Genomic DNA, 17,284 nt, shown 5'->3' on the forward strand with positions numbered 1-17,284 from the left:
ATTTACAAGATTAATGGAAAATATAACGGGTGTCCCAATTTCATTTCGGCTACTGGACACTGCTGGGTTTCCGAGAAGGATCGAGCACGAGAAAAAGAATCTGGGTCGAGTGTTCGAACACGGGATCGCGGTCCAGGAATTCCTTACGGTCGACCAGCTTCCAGAATCAAGAAGCCACAAACCGAGACGGGATCGCGTGAAATCGGCCGCCCTTAATCCCCGTTCCCGAGGGATCCCGCTGGAAACGTGAGCCCGTGTTCTTACCTGTGCACCGAGAGCCCCCTATTCTACCTCAGAAAACGGTCTACACCTGTTTCGTGTAGCCGCGTTCTCGGTTAGCAAACACGCTCGACGAGAGCCCCCTCTTCGCCCTAATATTAATCTTGAGTCCTTAAAAATTTTCTTTGCCAGTCGACGACGATTTAAAGATTCCGAACGTTACATTTAGCTCGCTTTTTATTCGTGGACCACTCGAACCCCCGGTCGGAAGGGGGTTGGAAAGAGAGCATACCTGGCTGACGCGTATTGTCGGCGAGTGTACAAGGGGGCTAATGGAAAAGCGATTGAAAGCTGTTTGAGCGAAAACGAAATATCGACAGGACCGAAATTGCACCCCCTTTGTGTCTTCCGTCGGTGGCCGACGTCACAATACGTCTCGAGCGCGTGTCCACGAATATAAAGTGTCCTTGCAACTGTTTTTCTCTTTTCTTCCCTGCGTATTCCCCGAGTATCTTCCTGTTTCTCGAGAGTGCTCTCGAACCGGGCGCCCCCCTTTTGTCGTGCTCACAATGACACGATTCCCGGTGCAGTTACGAAATTTTTGCCTGGCTGCTTCCGATTCAGAAAGAAAAAAAAAGAAACTGATGGGACAAAGGGAATGCAGAATTTTTCACTGTTTACATGGCCGCCGGAGGTGAGGGAGAGGAGAGGGCGCGGGAAGAAAGAGGAGAAAAGGAAGAGAAAGACGAGGGTGGTTGGACGCGGTATGTAATCATGCCTTATCTCACGGATCTTATCGAGGACTGGCGCGTAGCAAAAGGGGTCTTCAGGGTTCTCGGGTGCCCCCGAGGAACCCCTTCGCGTGGAATCAATACACGGAGAGCCACCTCATCAATATAGAGGCTGCTATCTGCTCTAGATCTTTGACACCCTCGTCGTCCAGCCTTTCACCTTCGCGGCCCGGGGGTCGAACGGGGTGGAGCGGCCTGAAAATCGTCCGCGACCGGCCAGCTTCCTCGCCCTAATGGTTATTAAACGAGGGAGAAACGAATTTCTCACCGACGTTCCTCGTTATCGATCCGCGACAAACAGAAACCCAACGCGATTACACGTTTCGAATGTCTCTCTATTAGGGGAGGGAGGACGGATACCCGAAAATATTATTGGTACTGGTCATTACCGAACCCGACTCGATCATTACCCGATCCTACGTGATCCAACCTGATTCAGTAATTCTTTGACCCAACTAAATTATTACCCGACCCGATGCCCGGGTACCCGACCCGGTTTGATACCCGGGTACCCGAATTTTCCCTCACTCCTCTACTCTCTATTTTTATACTTATATGTATTTTATTATAAATTGTCCGTGTGGTTTGGCGAAGGCGACTGGACGAGGGTTCGGTCGGAAAGAGGGAAAGGGGCGAGAAGACCGACAGGAAATAAAAGCACGATTCCGAGCACGGGTGGAAGCGACTCGCATCTCCTCGTGGACAGAGAGAGAGAGAGAGAAAGATCAGGGAGCAAAATAAAATGAAATCCACGGAGAGGAGACGGTCGAGAGGAGAACGGAGAAAGAGAGACAAAGTGACGTGGGCTCGAGGGACGAGCAAAACGAGATAATAAGGGAACAAGACCGGCAGAAAAATCGAATTGAAATAAAAGAAGGACCGCTGAGGGGGATGGGGATAAAAGGAAGGAGAAGAGGAACGTAGATGGCCACGAACTTCAGAAATGTCATATCCGTCAGTGTCCACGGTTCTGTGCCTTCTGAAGGCAACCGGTTCCCGACCACCTAGCGGACCAAGTATTGTCCCCCACCTCGAAAACACCGATTACACGGCCAATCGATGAATTTCTTCGGGTTTAGAAACATTGAAATATTATGTTAAATTAGCGCTGCTTTCTATGAACAACGGGTAAAGATAAACGCAGGGAGTTTGTATATACGAACACCGGTCGGCCGTTTAATCGAGAAGCAATTCGGGCTCGACCAAGCGGTATCCACCACGCGGATATTTCAACGATCTAATCGCCCAGCAATGCGTGCACGGCTGTCCCGGTTGACCACTCGAACGATCCATGGATCCCTTTCTCGGAAGATCCCTTAACACTCTCCGACTGCCACCGATCAAAAACGATCCTGCTATATTATACTATCCGTGCTATTCAAACAGAATTTAATTTATTATTTTTTCTTTGTATTTAAATTGTAATAGAGTTATAGGAGTAGAGGAAGGAGGTGCAGTGTCGCTGTCGACGATCGCGACTCCTAACTGTACTCGATAAATTTCCTCGTTCGATCTCCTCTGCCATTCCGGCCATTAATCACCGAATCGAGCTAATTAATAACGCTTAATAGCCTGACGAACGCATCTTGCGCAGCGTGTGCCCCGCTTCGGCTCGATATCGGTAGCTAACCACCGAGCCACTTCCTTTTCCTCTCGTTATCGTCCCGCTTATCGCGTTAACGGTTCGATACCGAAGGCTCAGCGGCGATAGATGATTTTTCGTTTAATCATCGTATTGGAACATTTGGAGAACGTTAGAACGGTGATTAGAAACTTTGCTCGAGCAAAGTGGATGGAAAATTACGCGAAGGTTCTCGTTTGATTATATTTATCGGGCTGTATCGCGGACCAGCCGCATCGGCATACGAGCAATTTGTATCCCGATGAGAACAATGTTTGTATCGGGCTTGTATCGGCGTACTCCCTTCGCTTCTAGTCACGATTTAGTCAAGGATACACGGAGATCGTTATCGGGTCTACGCTCGTAAAACGATCGTTTACTCGTGGAGTACGGAACCGGCCGGAAAAGTCCCGAGATCTCGACTCCGCTCCGTTCTCGGTAATCCCCCGATTTACAACGATTCCCTTTGAAAACAATGGGTGGGGCATCGATTCGATGCACGGTACCCTTACCCAGGACGACACGATTCTTTGCGTTCGGGCAAGGATTTTGTTTTAATGCCAGAGGGGCCATCGATGATCCTTGCTACCAAATTTCTTTCAGCCTTGCAATTTAGAAACGAAATGGTAATGGTATGTGGATCTTAATTACTGGGGGATGCGAGTACCCGTGTGTGTGTTAAGGCTAGCCGAGACAGTGGGGCTACCCAGTTGAACCCGTTCAATTTTACTCGACCCGACCCGACGCTGAAATTTCGGGTACCCGTCTGACCCGGCTCGATATTCCGGGTACTTATCTGGCCCCTTACAATTTTACCCAAGCTTTAACTGCTGGGTACCCGTCTACCCCACTTACCACCTATCTACATAAAAAATCCCTAGATCTAGTGTCGCCATCTGATCATTCTCTGTCTTAATTAACTTCGAGTCAAATATGTTTACCAGATACCGATATTCCCGTTGACAATTTCCAAAATCCTGAAGTGTCCCGTGGAAACCTGTTCACCAGCAGCAATTATCGTCCATCGGGGAGCAGTCGCGCGGCGTGTACGGGCTGGCAAAGCGGATTCGGGACGAGTTCGATACAGTTGGAGCGTGCGAGGCTGTCGTACGCCTACCTAGCCACTACTCGGTCGCGCGTTGCGCTTTATATATGCAACCGCAGGCCGCATAATATAACGCACCGATGCGGTGCGGTGCGGTGCGGTGCAGAGCGTGCGCGCTTGTGACTGTGACAAGCAGTGGTACCACATTCCTAACACTAGCGCGCACTCGACCCACTCTCTTTCTCTCTCTCTTTTACTTCGCCTCCCCTTTTGTTTCTCCTCTCGTCCTGATAGAGAAGGATACGAACGACGAAAGGGTCCGTGCAAAGAATTCTTGTGAACGGTCTGCCTTGACCGGGTCAGCGTTCTGATTAACGATCCCCCGAGGGTGGCTGACAACAGCTGCCACGAATTCCATTCGAACGACAATTTTCAATATTATTTTATTTAAAGCAAGAAATCGGTGATGGATAAATGGGTCGAGCACTACCCTAGCAGCCGCAGGACGACACCGTTGTAATTGGCTCGGTGTTAATATCGCGGCAATTTGCCTGCTCCTTCGGTTTATTCCTCGATAACGGTGATAACCCTTGGCTGCAACCGCCTACCTCAAGGACGACGCGCAGCTTTTCCAGGAATCGTGGAAAGTAAGGTCGCGGTGGCCGTACGCTTCCATCCGGAGGTTAGCATCTCGACGCGAGTGAATGCCGCTTGTCAAAGTTTACAACGCGTAAATCCCTCGATAAATTCGTGCCCGATTTACGAAGCGTTCTCTGAACATTGTACCACCGTTAGGTGAGACAGCGATTCAAAAGAGTAGCCAATCTATATGATAAACAGCCCAGTTACGCGAATCGTTCCGAGACGAATACGCGGGTCAATGTCACAGATCCAAAGGAAAGAAAGGGGCTCGGATTAAGCCGGAAGGATGAGTCTGAAATCGAGACGAACGGCGAATAATTTTCTATCCAGCAGCCGATGGATGGATCGATTTACTCGACCCCTTAACTCTTGATTACTGTTCGAAACCGGTAGAACGTATCGGGAAGAAAAAAATGAATAATAATAACGAAGGCACCTAATGAACCGTACAGAGAGGGTGAAAATAGAGCAAGAACGATTTCCTCGGTTTCAGGGTGGTGGGAAATTTTCATGGGAAGCCTTCTCTCGTGGTGGATTCAATTAATTCCTTAATTACTTTCTATGAAAATAAATGAACAAGGTAGAGAGGGATTTATAGGACAGGGTAGTGTTAGTGCTCGTTTAATGGCAACGGGCACGCCGTTTTCTACGGTTCGTTGCTATTCTAGACGATAACCGACGAGATGAGACATTGAACAGACCTTGGTAGGCTAAGGCAACCTTTCACTCATCTTCCATCCTCATGGAATCGCGCGATTTTCACCGTGCCACGCCATTCCTTCGCGATCGGCTATCTGCCTTTCTAATAACCGTTACCACCTCGATCCGTCATCGCGATTTCTCTGAATCATCGCGCGCGTCAGCGTTTACGTCGACGCGGACCGAGCGGAAAATAGGAAAATCTTCGCGTCACTTTCCAACGCGAATAGTGACATAACATTGACGCGGGTATCTTAGGAGTTGGGAGTGCGGGTAAACTTTCGAGGTGTCGCCCGACCCGAGTACTACCCGAGTCCTACCCGAGTACTACCCGGGTATTACCCGAAAATTTCAGCATCCCACACCCTTATTTAGAAGATGTCGTTCCTGTCGACCAAGTGGAAAGCTTATTAGCGAAAAACTTCTACAAGCTTTTTGCTTGGACATAGGTAACAAGCGACTAAGGTAGCTGGTTTCTTGGAACAAAAGCTGCACAAAGCAGCAGGACTGGTCCCCGAGAGTTGAGGCGAGGCAGAGAGAGAGAGAGAGAGATGGAAAAGTATGAACCGTTCGAACGGAGTCACGGGGACACGGTGAATTTATTTAAATTGCGAGCAATGTTCCAGCGTGTTCAGCAGCTTCTTCTGGGCCGGCGCGATCGAAATCGAGCAAAAGAAGCAACAAAGCGTAGCGGATCGCCAGTTTATATAAGGCGGGGAGAAGTCGAACGGTGGGTCGTTCCGTGGGACAACGCCACCGAACCACCTCCGCCACCGGATCCTTCTTTCTTCTTCTTCCTCTTTTTACTCCTCTTCTCCTTTCCCTCCTCTTTATTCCTTCACCGATACACGCCACCTTTTTCTTCCCTTTTCGCAAAGCTCCGTGGCTCCGCTTAAACGATATCTCCAACACACCCCCCCCGCTCGTGAGAATTCGTCCCCGGCTTAGAATAGCGAAGATTTTTCACCGTCTAAATTCCCATCAACTTACGCGATTTCAGGGTTACAAGTGTATTATCCTCGTGCACGAAGCGTCCAACGCGAGCGGGTAACGGTAGCAAGGATTTTTGTAAACGGTTCCTCGGTGTAGCATCGTTAAATAGATACCCAGAAGCCATCGAGCCGGTTTCCGGCTTACGCGTGGTGGCCACCGCTTGATTACACCGCTCTAGAATGTATCCGCCTCGTGTAAGTACTGCTGCCCGGCTCACGGCCGATTATTAATCGGACCTTGACGCGGAACTAACAATTACGCGTTCGATTTTTCGTCAAGAACTCGTCGAGCCCTGCCCGAAACGATCCTGGCCGACGAGCTTTCGAGGATCGGGTGGAACGAAGGAAATTGCCACGTAGCAGCAACGGCCTACGTAACGGTACACGCGCGTCTCAGGCAACGAAATAAAGCAACCTGGTAATTAGTTGTACGGAATTCTCACAGCGATAACGAGACGCCTCCTTGCTAATTGCGATCCATTTCGAATCCCCGACGCTTCCTAATTCCTATAGCGACACACGCCGGTAACAAAGGAAAGGCGTTGCTGAAATTCCTGCGGCAGCGAGATGAAAGCAGCGCGAAATAAAGTGGCGTATTTACACGAACACTTTCCTTGCCCTGTAAATTGCACTGTAAATCGTGCCCCTGTTATTTGGTCGCGAACAGAGAGAACCGGGGAGAGCGAGGTTTATGGCGCGACTTATGATTTACGGTACGATAGTTGAAAACGAGTCTCACGGATCGAAGGACGTTTAAATTACTGTATCTTCCATTTGCTAGACAATGGGTTAATAACAATGTGTCTCGACTTGAGGAATCCACTTGAAATTTCTTTCAAATTCTACTGGAAGTTCGAAAACTTCCCTGGAATTTCAAACGATTCCAAATTCCAAGGGTTCTAGGTAGCGTAACGAAAGGACGTCGTAGGAGCGTAGTGGCGCGGCCAGTCGGAGCGCAATTAAGGTCAGCTGTTTATGCAGTCAACGAGGTGACACGAGATTCATTATAGTTTTCCCGAGACGGCGAGAGTTCGCGCGAAGCTCGTTCAGCTGCCTAAACAAACATAAAGCTGGCCAGGTTCGTTAATTATTACGCCAGCAGGAAACGGCTGGCACGATCGAGCGGATTGCCACAATGGTGTAGTTACACCAGGATGCGTTCAAATGCATCTCGTTGCATGCGCGTGTATATGGGACAGGCATTAAGGTCGCATACTAAACTCGATATTAATTTTCACTCGGGAATCAGCAAATTGTTTCGGCCTGTTTCGAAGGAAAAATTAAAGAAAGATTGCTTATTAATCGGATCCCCGATTTCTCAAAACCGCGTTTAAAGTTCCGAAGGCTTTCTCTCCGCGAATGAAACAGCGTGGGCAGTGAATTACGAGGTGAAAGGTTCTTTAAGGGTGTCAACGCGAGAACACGAGCTGCATTTATACGGGAAGGAGTATGAAAAATTAGCAGCACCGTTTTTCTATTTCGAAGGAACAAGAAATAGCGGGATAACGTAGCTGGAAGAGTAGGAGGTTCTTGGTAGCAGCGTTCCCGATGTAAATGCTGAAAAAGAAACAGGGGGGCCAAGGAAAGGGTGAATTATGGCGGGCCACCCCTTCTACGCGCGTACAATGCATAAAGCACGCGTTTCACGTGTGCGTGCCCGTTCCCGTGCTCGCGATTCACCTCTCGAACGCTCGATTTATGGCTCTGCCCGACAGGGGCTGCTCGCAAACGCATGGGAGCCACCTATGCTTTCTCCTCTTCCACCTTCCTCGGCTTCTCGTTCTTTCGGCAATTGCTGCGCCCTACACATCGCTACAAATAACCTCGCAAATTGCTCGAATCTTTGTACTTCCTTAACGATTCTTTAGAAATTAATAGAGGTGAGGGGGGGTGGGAACGAGATCTGGAAAATTTCTCCAGGATATAAATTTGTAATTTTGGGATGCGAATATTACCCGACTCAATCCAACTTAATCTCCATTAAACCCGGGTACCCGCCCGCCCCTAAAAATGAGAAACATCGCCCCCCCCCCCAACTATTCCACAAAGCGGATACGTCTATTATTTTTATTCTCGTTGAAAGAATAGATACGAGAGGGAAAATCTTTCGCTTTCCACAAGGATAGCTATCTATAATTCAAGGCGTTACAAGTAAACGCTCGCGACACGACATAAATCTCCGACGGCTCGATCTTTCAACAGCGAACTTGGTTCGACGCGGATTTCCACGTATTCCCAGTCCACCTTCCTTCCACCTTGATCTTTTCCAGCGAGGAGCAGGTGGAGCTTGCGCAACTAAATTCCAACCGATATTCCAGGGAAAGCTTTCTTTCTCTCCAATACGTAAACCCTTCGGAAACACCCTTGGGAAGAGGAAACAGGGAACGATGGAAAAATTTCCGAGACGTTGAATCCAAGGTTGCGAATACTGTTAACCTCTACCCAGCACCGCCCACTACACGCGGGTTTTTTTAAAATTCAACCTCTTCCGAACAACCGACACGATGGGGCGAGCTATTTGAATAGATAGCTAGCCGTTTCACCGGCGGCGAAATTAGAATATTGAGATCGAACGAATTGTGAAGTGACTGCACCGGTGATTACAAAGTGAAATTCACGGATCACTGTCCCCGCTTGAAATTCTCTTTGAATTGCAAACAAATAGACCGGGGCCACGGGGAAAGCCTTTAACCCTCGTACGTTCTCTATTTCTAGCTATTCCAACGATTCTTTTTATTTCTCCCAGTCGCCTTAGAATTCGATCGATGCAAACGTCAACGTCCTACCATCGTCTCGTTTGAGAATCCGAGATCACGCATTCTCCGCATGTGGGTGATATTTTAGTCATAAGCGACACTCGTGGATACGGATCGAATTCGTCAGCGATCGGCTCGAGACTCTTACCTGGGGAAACGAGCTGAGCGTTCGCGCACGCCAGTCAGCGCGCTAATGATCGGTAAAATCGCGGCTCATTGAAACGCATGAAATTATATAGGCGGCTCGGGATAATTGCGATTCCGCCGACCCGTAATCTGCAGTTAGATAATATACGATAGGAGAGGACGGCTGCCAGGCTGGCCACGATTACCATACAGTCGGTTCTCGCTCGTAGACACGTGTAGACGACACGAGTGTGTGGTCCTCGCGGCGCGCCGCCACCACGGTTACACCCGTCGATGCCACTTTAATGGCATCATCATCAACATCCTCGTCGTCGTCGTCGTCGTTGTCGTTCGCAGTTTCGAACAGCCAGTTACGCGAAACCATTGACTTAACTGATTTCTGTAATTTTGCAATTAACGAGCCGCGTCCGGAGCGGATAAATCGTGGATCGAACGACGGGACGAGGCGGATCGTCTAAACGACGATATCTGTAACGCGCGAATGAGACCAGCGATCGTGAGAAATATTCTATGCTTCTAATTTCCTTGTTTCTTTTTTCTTCTCATATATTAATAGATCCGCGGACATTTGCAAGTGAAATGTTGCTCGATTATGTGGCTCGTAACTGTCTCGAGTATTCGATGTTCTTTATTGATATTCCAGCTAATTGATGTATAGCCGATAGTCTTAAAAAGTCGTTTTAAATACTCGTTCGATACAAGCTTTTCTCTGGACATTCGAGAGTATTAATCGACTTGCTTAACGTTCTTCTGGATATAATTATCGTAATGCTGCTCTTTAGCAAGGCTAATACCATCGAAATCCTTTACAAGTTTGATCGATCAAGTTCGAAGCACACATACAGCTGGTTGGTCCGATGAAAAATGGAGTTTCAGCGATTCTACGGGCAACGAGAGAGGAGAGAAGATCGACAGGGAATCGGTGGTCGCGTGTGCTCGATATGCAAATGACGGTCGAGATGCAAATGAACGCGATATTAATTTTCCCCTCGGGCTGAAAGCAACTCTGAACACGCTTGAAACTCATCGACCAAGCCAATTATTAATTTCAACGGCGATTTCCATTCTTCGGATGGTGAACGAGCCGCGTAGAGGACGATGAGACAAACGCGTTTCCCTTCGAAGAATACCTTGGACCAAAGTGATGAGATTGTTGGAATTCTGCTTCAGAGAGAATGCTTTTTACTGCAGTTTGAGAAGCAGTTTAAGTTTCAGCTAGAACTGGGATTTTCCCCGGGGATTCGGGTACCCGAGTACCCGGGTATTAGAATTTTTCGGGTAATCTCTATTCTCGGGTAATAATGCAAGTGGAGGATCCGGGTATTTACAATTTTTCAGATAATCTCTATTCCCGGGCAATAAATAAGTAAAGTATTCGGGTATTTTTCATGGTCCCGGGTATCTCCCGGGTACTCGGGTACCCGAATGATGTTCGAAAAATTTCCCAAACATCAATTTCACGCGATTGAAATTCCAAGGCATCGTGAAGGGTTAATAAACGAAAGGCGAAGCAAGGAAGCGTGTACCTGTGTATCGGCCGGGAGCGTTCGTCTATCCCGCGGAGAGAAACCGCGCGTTAAGTGTGTTAAGTGTGCTCTAGTGAACTTTTAGTCACGGCCACACCCAGCCTCCGTCCGAGGCAAGGCTGGACCTCTTACACACACCCACACTCGGCCGTGTACTTTCGTCCGGGCGTATCCGATGTAACGGGTGTCTACGGAGAAAGGTGAATCCTATCTCCGCGTTCCTTCACGAAAATCCTTATCGCCGTTACGGGATGTAGTTACTTGCAATTACAAGATCCGGAACAACTGGCGGCAAAGCGCGATCAACGCGAAAGACAAGATCACCGTGGCGAGGGTAATTGAAAATCGTTGCCGTTTACACGATGATTTCCCGTGTGGCCGTCGATCGTGACAAATTGCCGCGATCCAATTAGACGCGTTTTTTGCCCGCAACGGGGCAAGGGAAAAATGATCTTGTCCGCGCACGGTCGAGTAGAACTCGCCATTACTTTCGATCGACCGTTAATCGTTTCGCCTCATTCGCGAGCGTCGTTATCGCGGTATATTAATGCTCCCCTGCCTGCCTTTTCACTGGGAAACACGATCATCGATGTTACTTAAACAAACGACTCCTGTCTAAAAGTAACATGTATACCTGATCGAATTCTAATTAAAAAACAATGAATTTCTCGAGTACCCGAAGGGCAGTTCCAGAGAATAAATCCACGGACAAGACACAGTTCGTGAATAGAATAGCATCCGAACGGTGAACAACAGGGCCACGCGCAATTCGTCGGTATTACACTGGCCTCGACACGAGAAAGTCAGTCTAGCCAGTGCATTAATTACGTCACTGGACAAAACTTCGCCACCGCCGACGCGTACACGTATCTACGTATGTACAGTGGTCTCTGTCTCTCTTGGGCCGTCTCGTGGCGTACACGTGCGTCCTTGTTTGTGCACGTGCTCGTTCGTGTGCGCGAACGCGACACGTAGCCAGGCAAACAGACGAACGAGATTGCTGTCCAGGTGTGTAACGCCGCGTGGTGTGGCATTTAAGTCGTTTTACAACGTTGCTCCTACGGAGACACCTATTTGCCCTGTTCGATTGATCGTTGAAATCACCTAGTCCGAACTGTGACAGTAGAGTCCGTTGTTGTTCCAGGTCCTCTAGGTTCGATTTTAGACATCCTTCCACCTCCCAAAGGATCAAAACGCTAACTATTCTCGGTAGACCGAAGTAATTCAACGCCGGCGTCGCGGGCAAGTGGTTAGAAGGCGCGCGCGTACACGTAAAACCGTGTACAGGTAAATATATCGCGAGTTTGTCGTGCATAAGCGTGCCAGGAATTGTGCAATCGCTCTGTACGCGCGTCAGACAATATACAACACGGCACGCCGACGACGGGACAGGATTGAATATCCTGTTCGGGCTTATTAGGGCAAGGTGGCCAGCCTTGCAACTTTGATACCGGTATCACTGATACCGCAGTCGCGCCGCCATTGCGATTGCAACTTTAACGCGTTCCTTCTTAATCGGGGGCATTCGTCGTTTGTTCTTCAATTTCGTGCGGACGTTATCTGGGGCATTGGTTCGATCGTTGAGAGGTTAGGTTAGGTTTGCAATTGCTCAGCCATTGCAATTGCAACTTTAATACGTTCCTTCTTAATCGAAAGCATTAGTCGTTCAATTCTTTAATTTTGAATGGCGCTTTCTGACACTTTGCTCAATCGCTGATAGATTAGGTTAGATTCGTCCTATCGCCAAAGATTAGGTTAGTTTCACCCAATCACCATTCGCCACGTTTTTCTTTCTTTTTAACACTGATTTATCGGATCTACATTAAAACTCGGAAAGATGTTAATCGAACTTGCGTAACTCGCATTAATATGTTCTACATCCGATTAAAATTTCTAATGGTCTGGATAAAAAAGCTTTTTCGCGCGGATTTCTCGCGGCTTTTCCAACCGGAAAAACACAGAGTAGAGTCGTGTACGTTTCTGCGCGTCAACCATCCATCAACCCCCGATCGTTTTTCTTTTTCCCTCTTTCGGAACGCATTAAGCACACTCGCGGCCCTCTGTTATTTGTTCGGCCAACGATCACGAGATTAGTCGGTGTAATTATTCAACCGCTGTCATCCAACGCGGCTCGTGACAATCCGTCTTAGCTTGTCACGCTCTCTCGCTTAATTATATTAAATTCCGACCCGCGCGCGCCATTCGGTTACCCTTTATCGAGGCACGGATTTTCATTTTCGATTTCCAAAAACCTTCGCCCACGATTCGCCCTCCTTCGAGGGAGAAGGCAATCGCGCCGCGATCCAGGGCAATTATAATCGTCGATGGGAGGAAAAATGCACGTGCATCGTCCTTGATTCCTGCCGTCGGCAAAAACGTTCGATAATTATGTATTCCCGATCGTGGCTCGAGCCGAGGGAGAGAGAGAGGGAGAGGCACGAGGACGAAAGGAGACCCGGTCAACATTTACCATACGCTCGAGCCGCAACAACAATAGAGACAACATAATGACGCTATAAATAAATAATAATGCCACGGTCTAAGCACGGTAGAAAGGCTCTTTGTAACGGCGTACCCACTTGCCTCGGCGTTTATTATTCCGTCGAAGCCTGGGCACGCTCCAATGGATCTCGGAAAAAGAACTCGTCGGTTCCATCGAAAAATCATCATCTCTTTCCACCTCGAGTCACGGAAAATTTCAGAACCAAAGATCCAAAGAGAAAGTTTCGATTCCCCCCTACCCTGATCGTCGATTTATCCCCGTCAGCCTTTCGACCCGTGAATTGCCGTTTTGCGTATACCCAGGTTTTTTGCCCGCTTTCGAAAAGCGGAATCAGCGAGGAAACTCGAAGGAGAACCGTTTGGAAAGGCAAGCGGACAGCGGCGTGAATTTATTCCTCTTAACGGCGAAATAAAAGGCAGCCAGCGGTGAAACAGATTGGCCTGTCTTAATGAGCCACTACTCGGATTAATATTTATCGTAAATGCCTTTTATCGGCCGTAATTTATATCGGTCCCGCGGTTCGCGTGCTTATCGGTACACGTGTTTACCGGAGCAACTGGTATGTACCTAGATTCTGCGCGCCGTTTATTCGCGCCGAGATGCTGGCAGACGTTTTAACGATGAGAACGGGGTAAGTGTATCTCGCAACCGAAGGCCCGGTAAATAACGACACTCGAAATTTGAAATTCTCCTCCGAATCGGTACGGGATCGAAGAAAATATTTCAAGTTTTACGAAAGTGGTAGAGAGGATAATTTTTGCGATTACAAAGACGAACGGGCGAGCGTGTAGATCGTAGGTTCGGTGGGCGAGTTTCCAGCAGGCTCGTCACGCCGTTTATTTAGTCGCGCGACTAATCGCCGGGACAGGCGCGAGCGCGAGCGAGCACGCGCTCGCTTATCGCTGGAAATTGCCCGCTGCGCCTACGCTTCGCGTGTGGATCGGCAACGGAACGATAAATAACCGCCCCGGCGGCCATTACTTGTGTCGCTCACCCTCCGCTGCCACGGTTTCTCCTACGGGCGGGGGTTGCGCGACACCCTGCGCTCCCTCTCGTTTGCGCGCCTTTCCAGCGGAAATATTCGGTAAATAAAATCGATCATTCCCCGTCGCACGATGACTCCCGTTTTTCAGAAAACCTTCTCTTTCTGTTTTTCACTAGACGCCCGATCGCGAAGTGACTGACGCGTTTCAGCGAAATTGGACGAACGCGATTGTGATAAGCGAGAATGAGAATGGAAAATAGAGCAACCGAACGGAGACAGCTTTAATCGAGCTGGTTGCTTAATCGCGGTTCTCCGTCGCTTTTTGTCTTCGTTAATGGCCACTCTATCCCGTTCGCGGCCATTGCATTAGCTGTTCGATAACTGGCGCGCTCCTGTCAAGGCTCGCGAAAGGGGTCGTTGTACTTTTGTCCGGTGAACGTATTATTTCGTCGAGTGTACCGAGTTCCTTCGACGCCGGAGGACGATTTTAATTTTATCAAAGAATTATTTTAGAAAAATTTCAAGAAAATTGCTTTGTACCAGAGTCAGGTTTTCGAGAAAGGTTTGCATCGTGGCGTCAGGCAGATGAAACGACGCCAGCGCCGCGCGGTAAACCGATGGACGCCATGCGTCCCTAATACAGGAGGCCGGTATTGGTCGACGCCGGGCGTCTGCGCGCTTTTCCGCCCGCGTATTGACTTTGCACCCTCTCTCGCTCCCTCTTTTTCCCTCGGAACGCGTCGCCCTCCGCGTTGCTCACGCACACCCACGACACGAGTGCGCAGGAACAAAGAAGCGAGGCGGAAGGAGCGCGCGGGGAACGCGGGGCACACAAAGGAAGGTGACTCGGTTCACGGGTAACGCACGGAACCCACGGGATCCGAGGGGAAACGGAGCCAAAGAGCGCGCGGGGAGGCGAGAAAGATAGAGAGAGAGTGAACCGGACTACACGCGAGGCGAGTGTCTTACAATTGATTTTCACGCCAGTTTGATTTATTCGACCGCGCCACCGGCAGCCGCGTTTTTCGTGCCCGCGGGTCCCAACCGTGGAGCAACCGGCCAACCAGTCGGCCTACACCACCTCCACCTCATCCTCCTCCTCCTCCTCCGCCGCCTCCACCTCCCCTCTGGTCGTGTCCAAGATTTATGGACTTTCAGGACGATTCTTTTTAGATCGACGAGACCCTTTTTCTGGTAGCCGCAACTTCCCTACGATCCCCCACGATTCCACGCCGAACAGACCACGACCCTTTTTTACCAACCCCTGTTCACTTTTTTCCACCACGGCGCACATTCTTCTTCGACGTTCTTGCGAGCTGGTAGTGGCTTCAAACTTGTCCGAACTAAACAGGACACTCGCGATATCGTGTATATACCGAGCGGAAATAGCAGTACTTTGAACCTGACTGTCCTTCGAGATCGATAAAGGAAAGCGGAATTTTCCGTGATAGGTTAATCGTGGAAAGAGCGAACGAGGATTTCGAGGATCTTTCCTCTAGGTGCAATTTCATCCGGGAAGAAGCCCGGAGATCGAGTCCACCCCGAAACAGGGGATCTACCCTTGGCATGGGAAAGACGGGATGGGATTGGTCCTTGATTGCTGGAGGGGTCGTTTCCCGGACTCGGGTGGGATACATCGAGATCGCGACCAATGATAGGGAGCGCAGCTGCCCTGGGGAATCTACGAATCCTTCCTAGCCCGGTTCCCAGCCCTTTTCACCGACGTAGGCCAGAGGGGCGGGTTGACACCTCGAAACGCCGATAGGGCTGAGGATTACAACCACCAGTCGCCCTTTGTGCTACCGCTTCATCCCTAACTGTTACCGTCGCATCAACGAGCGGTTGCTTTAATGACACTCGGTGTACAGGGGAAAATAATAATAACGAGTTTTCTGGGTAAACAATCTGCGATTAATTAGATCTGAAATTAAACTTTACTTCGAACCCCACAAAATTACTTATCTCTTTCTTTATATTTTTAAAATATCCAAAGAAACAATCTTACAGTTTTCTAGATAAATTGGATAAACGAAGAATTTGCGAATAATTAGGTTAAAGTTTTAAAATACTTAAAAAATTTTCGAGAAAAAAGATTCAAAGATACCAATTTTAATTCTAGAAATCCATATATTAAAAAGTGAGTGTTTTTGAGGTTAGGTCGACGCCATATTGATTTCTATTTATAATCTGATTGGTCCCCATTTACCAGCATCAAAATGGCGTCAAATAACCTAACCTAACCCAACCAAACATAACCTAACTCGCGTAAAACACATTTAGATAAACATTTTAGACACTCAAAGAGAAATATTGGTCTAGGACAAGGTAAAACGTCGTCTCGACGACCGCTGAAAAGGATACTAAACACAATTAAAGGAAAAGGTTGCCCGCTCGTGTAAATGGTATTCCAGCATGTAAATCGTAAAGCACACACGATGGCGATCGATCGCGACGCGCACCTGTGTGCACGACAGTGCGCTGACCTCGAAACGATGCATTCTTCGAGCGGAATCGACTTTTCCAGCGGGCACGATTTTCGTGCGACGGCTTTTCGTCCGCGGCCGCCGTTTCTCCGCGAGAAAGCACGCTGAGATCGTCGTAGAAAAGTGATTTTCCTTCGTAATTATTTATTCGCGCGGTTTCTCGGCCGAGGAATATCGTTCGGAACAGAGCGAGACCGGCACGGAAGCGAACGGGCTCACGCGAGAAAAATTCTTTCGCGTACTTTCTCGCATGGTTACGGCCGCGCGAGTTTCACGAGCGCTAAATCCCGGGCTCTCCGTTCGTTTCAGCCACGGGAGACGCGTGTTCGTGGAGAAAAAAAAAAAATTTCACTCGATTTCATTGCAACAATCTATCCCGGCCGATGTAAACGAACGAGTTTTCTTATTTGTATTATCCGTGGAACAATTTCTGTCGCGTACGAAAACGAGGTAAATCAATTTTAAGCCCGTCGCTCGTACAACGCGCACGGTAGTTTATCGAGCGGCTCGATTGTTTCGCTGTGTCGGTGAATGATCGATCGACTTGTCCGACAGTCGAAACTGGTCGTCCAATCGCGTCGTGCCGAATCTTAAGTAGCCCCGTGCTCGCGCCGACCGGAGAGAGAGAGAGAGGAAAAAAAAGACAAGTATTGTTGGAGCTAACGGTGTCCACCGTTCAGCTTCTCTTATTAAACGCAACATCAACGCGTGTATTCAAAAATTCACCAATTATTTAACAGAGTAAAAGCGTTTCAAATTGATACGCGTGGTGGGGGAAAGCGCGGGTGCGCGCGCAGCTTAGATGGCGCTTCGAGCGGGTGTCGCGTGCGAACGGAGGTGTGAAGGCGCCTTTAGGCATCGAAAAAGGGAGACGA

General features: G+C 48.8%; 1 protein-coding gene across 4 annotated transcripts in view; it reads right to left on the bottom strand.

Moving 5' to 3' along the window:
• The window catches only part of LOC114879162 (GATA-binding factor C-like), a 47,274-nt gene that overhangs the window by 9,246 nt on the left and 20,744 nt on the right, over window positions 1-17,284 (bottom strand). The window lies entirely within an intron of this gene.

This window comes from Osmia bicornis, chromosome 16 (genome assembly GCF_907164935.1).
Source record: "Osmia bicornis bicornis chromosome 16, iOsmBic2.1, whole genome shotgun sequence".
Lineage (NCBI taxonomy): Eukaryota > Metazoa > Arthropoda > Insecta > Hymenoptera > Megachilidae > Osmia > Osmia bicornis.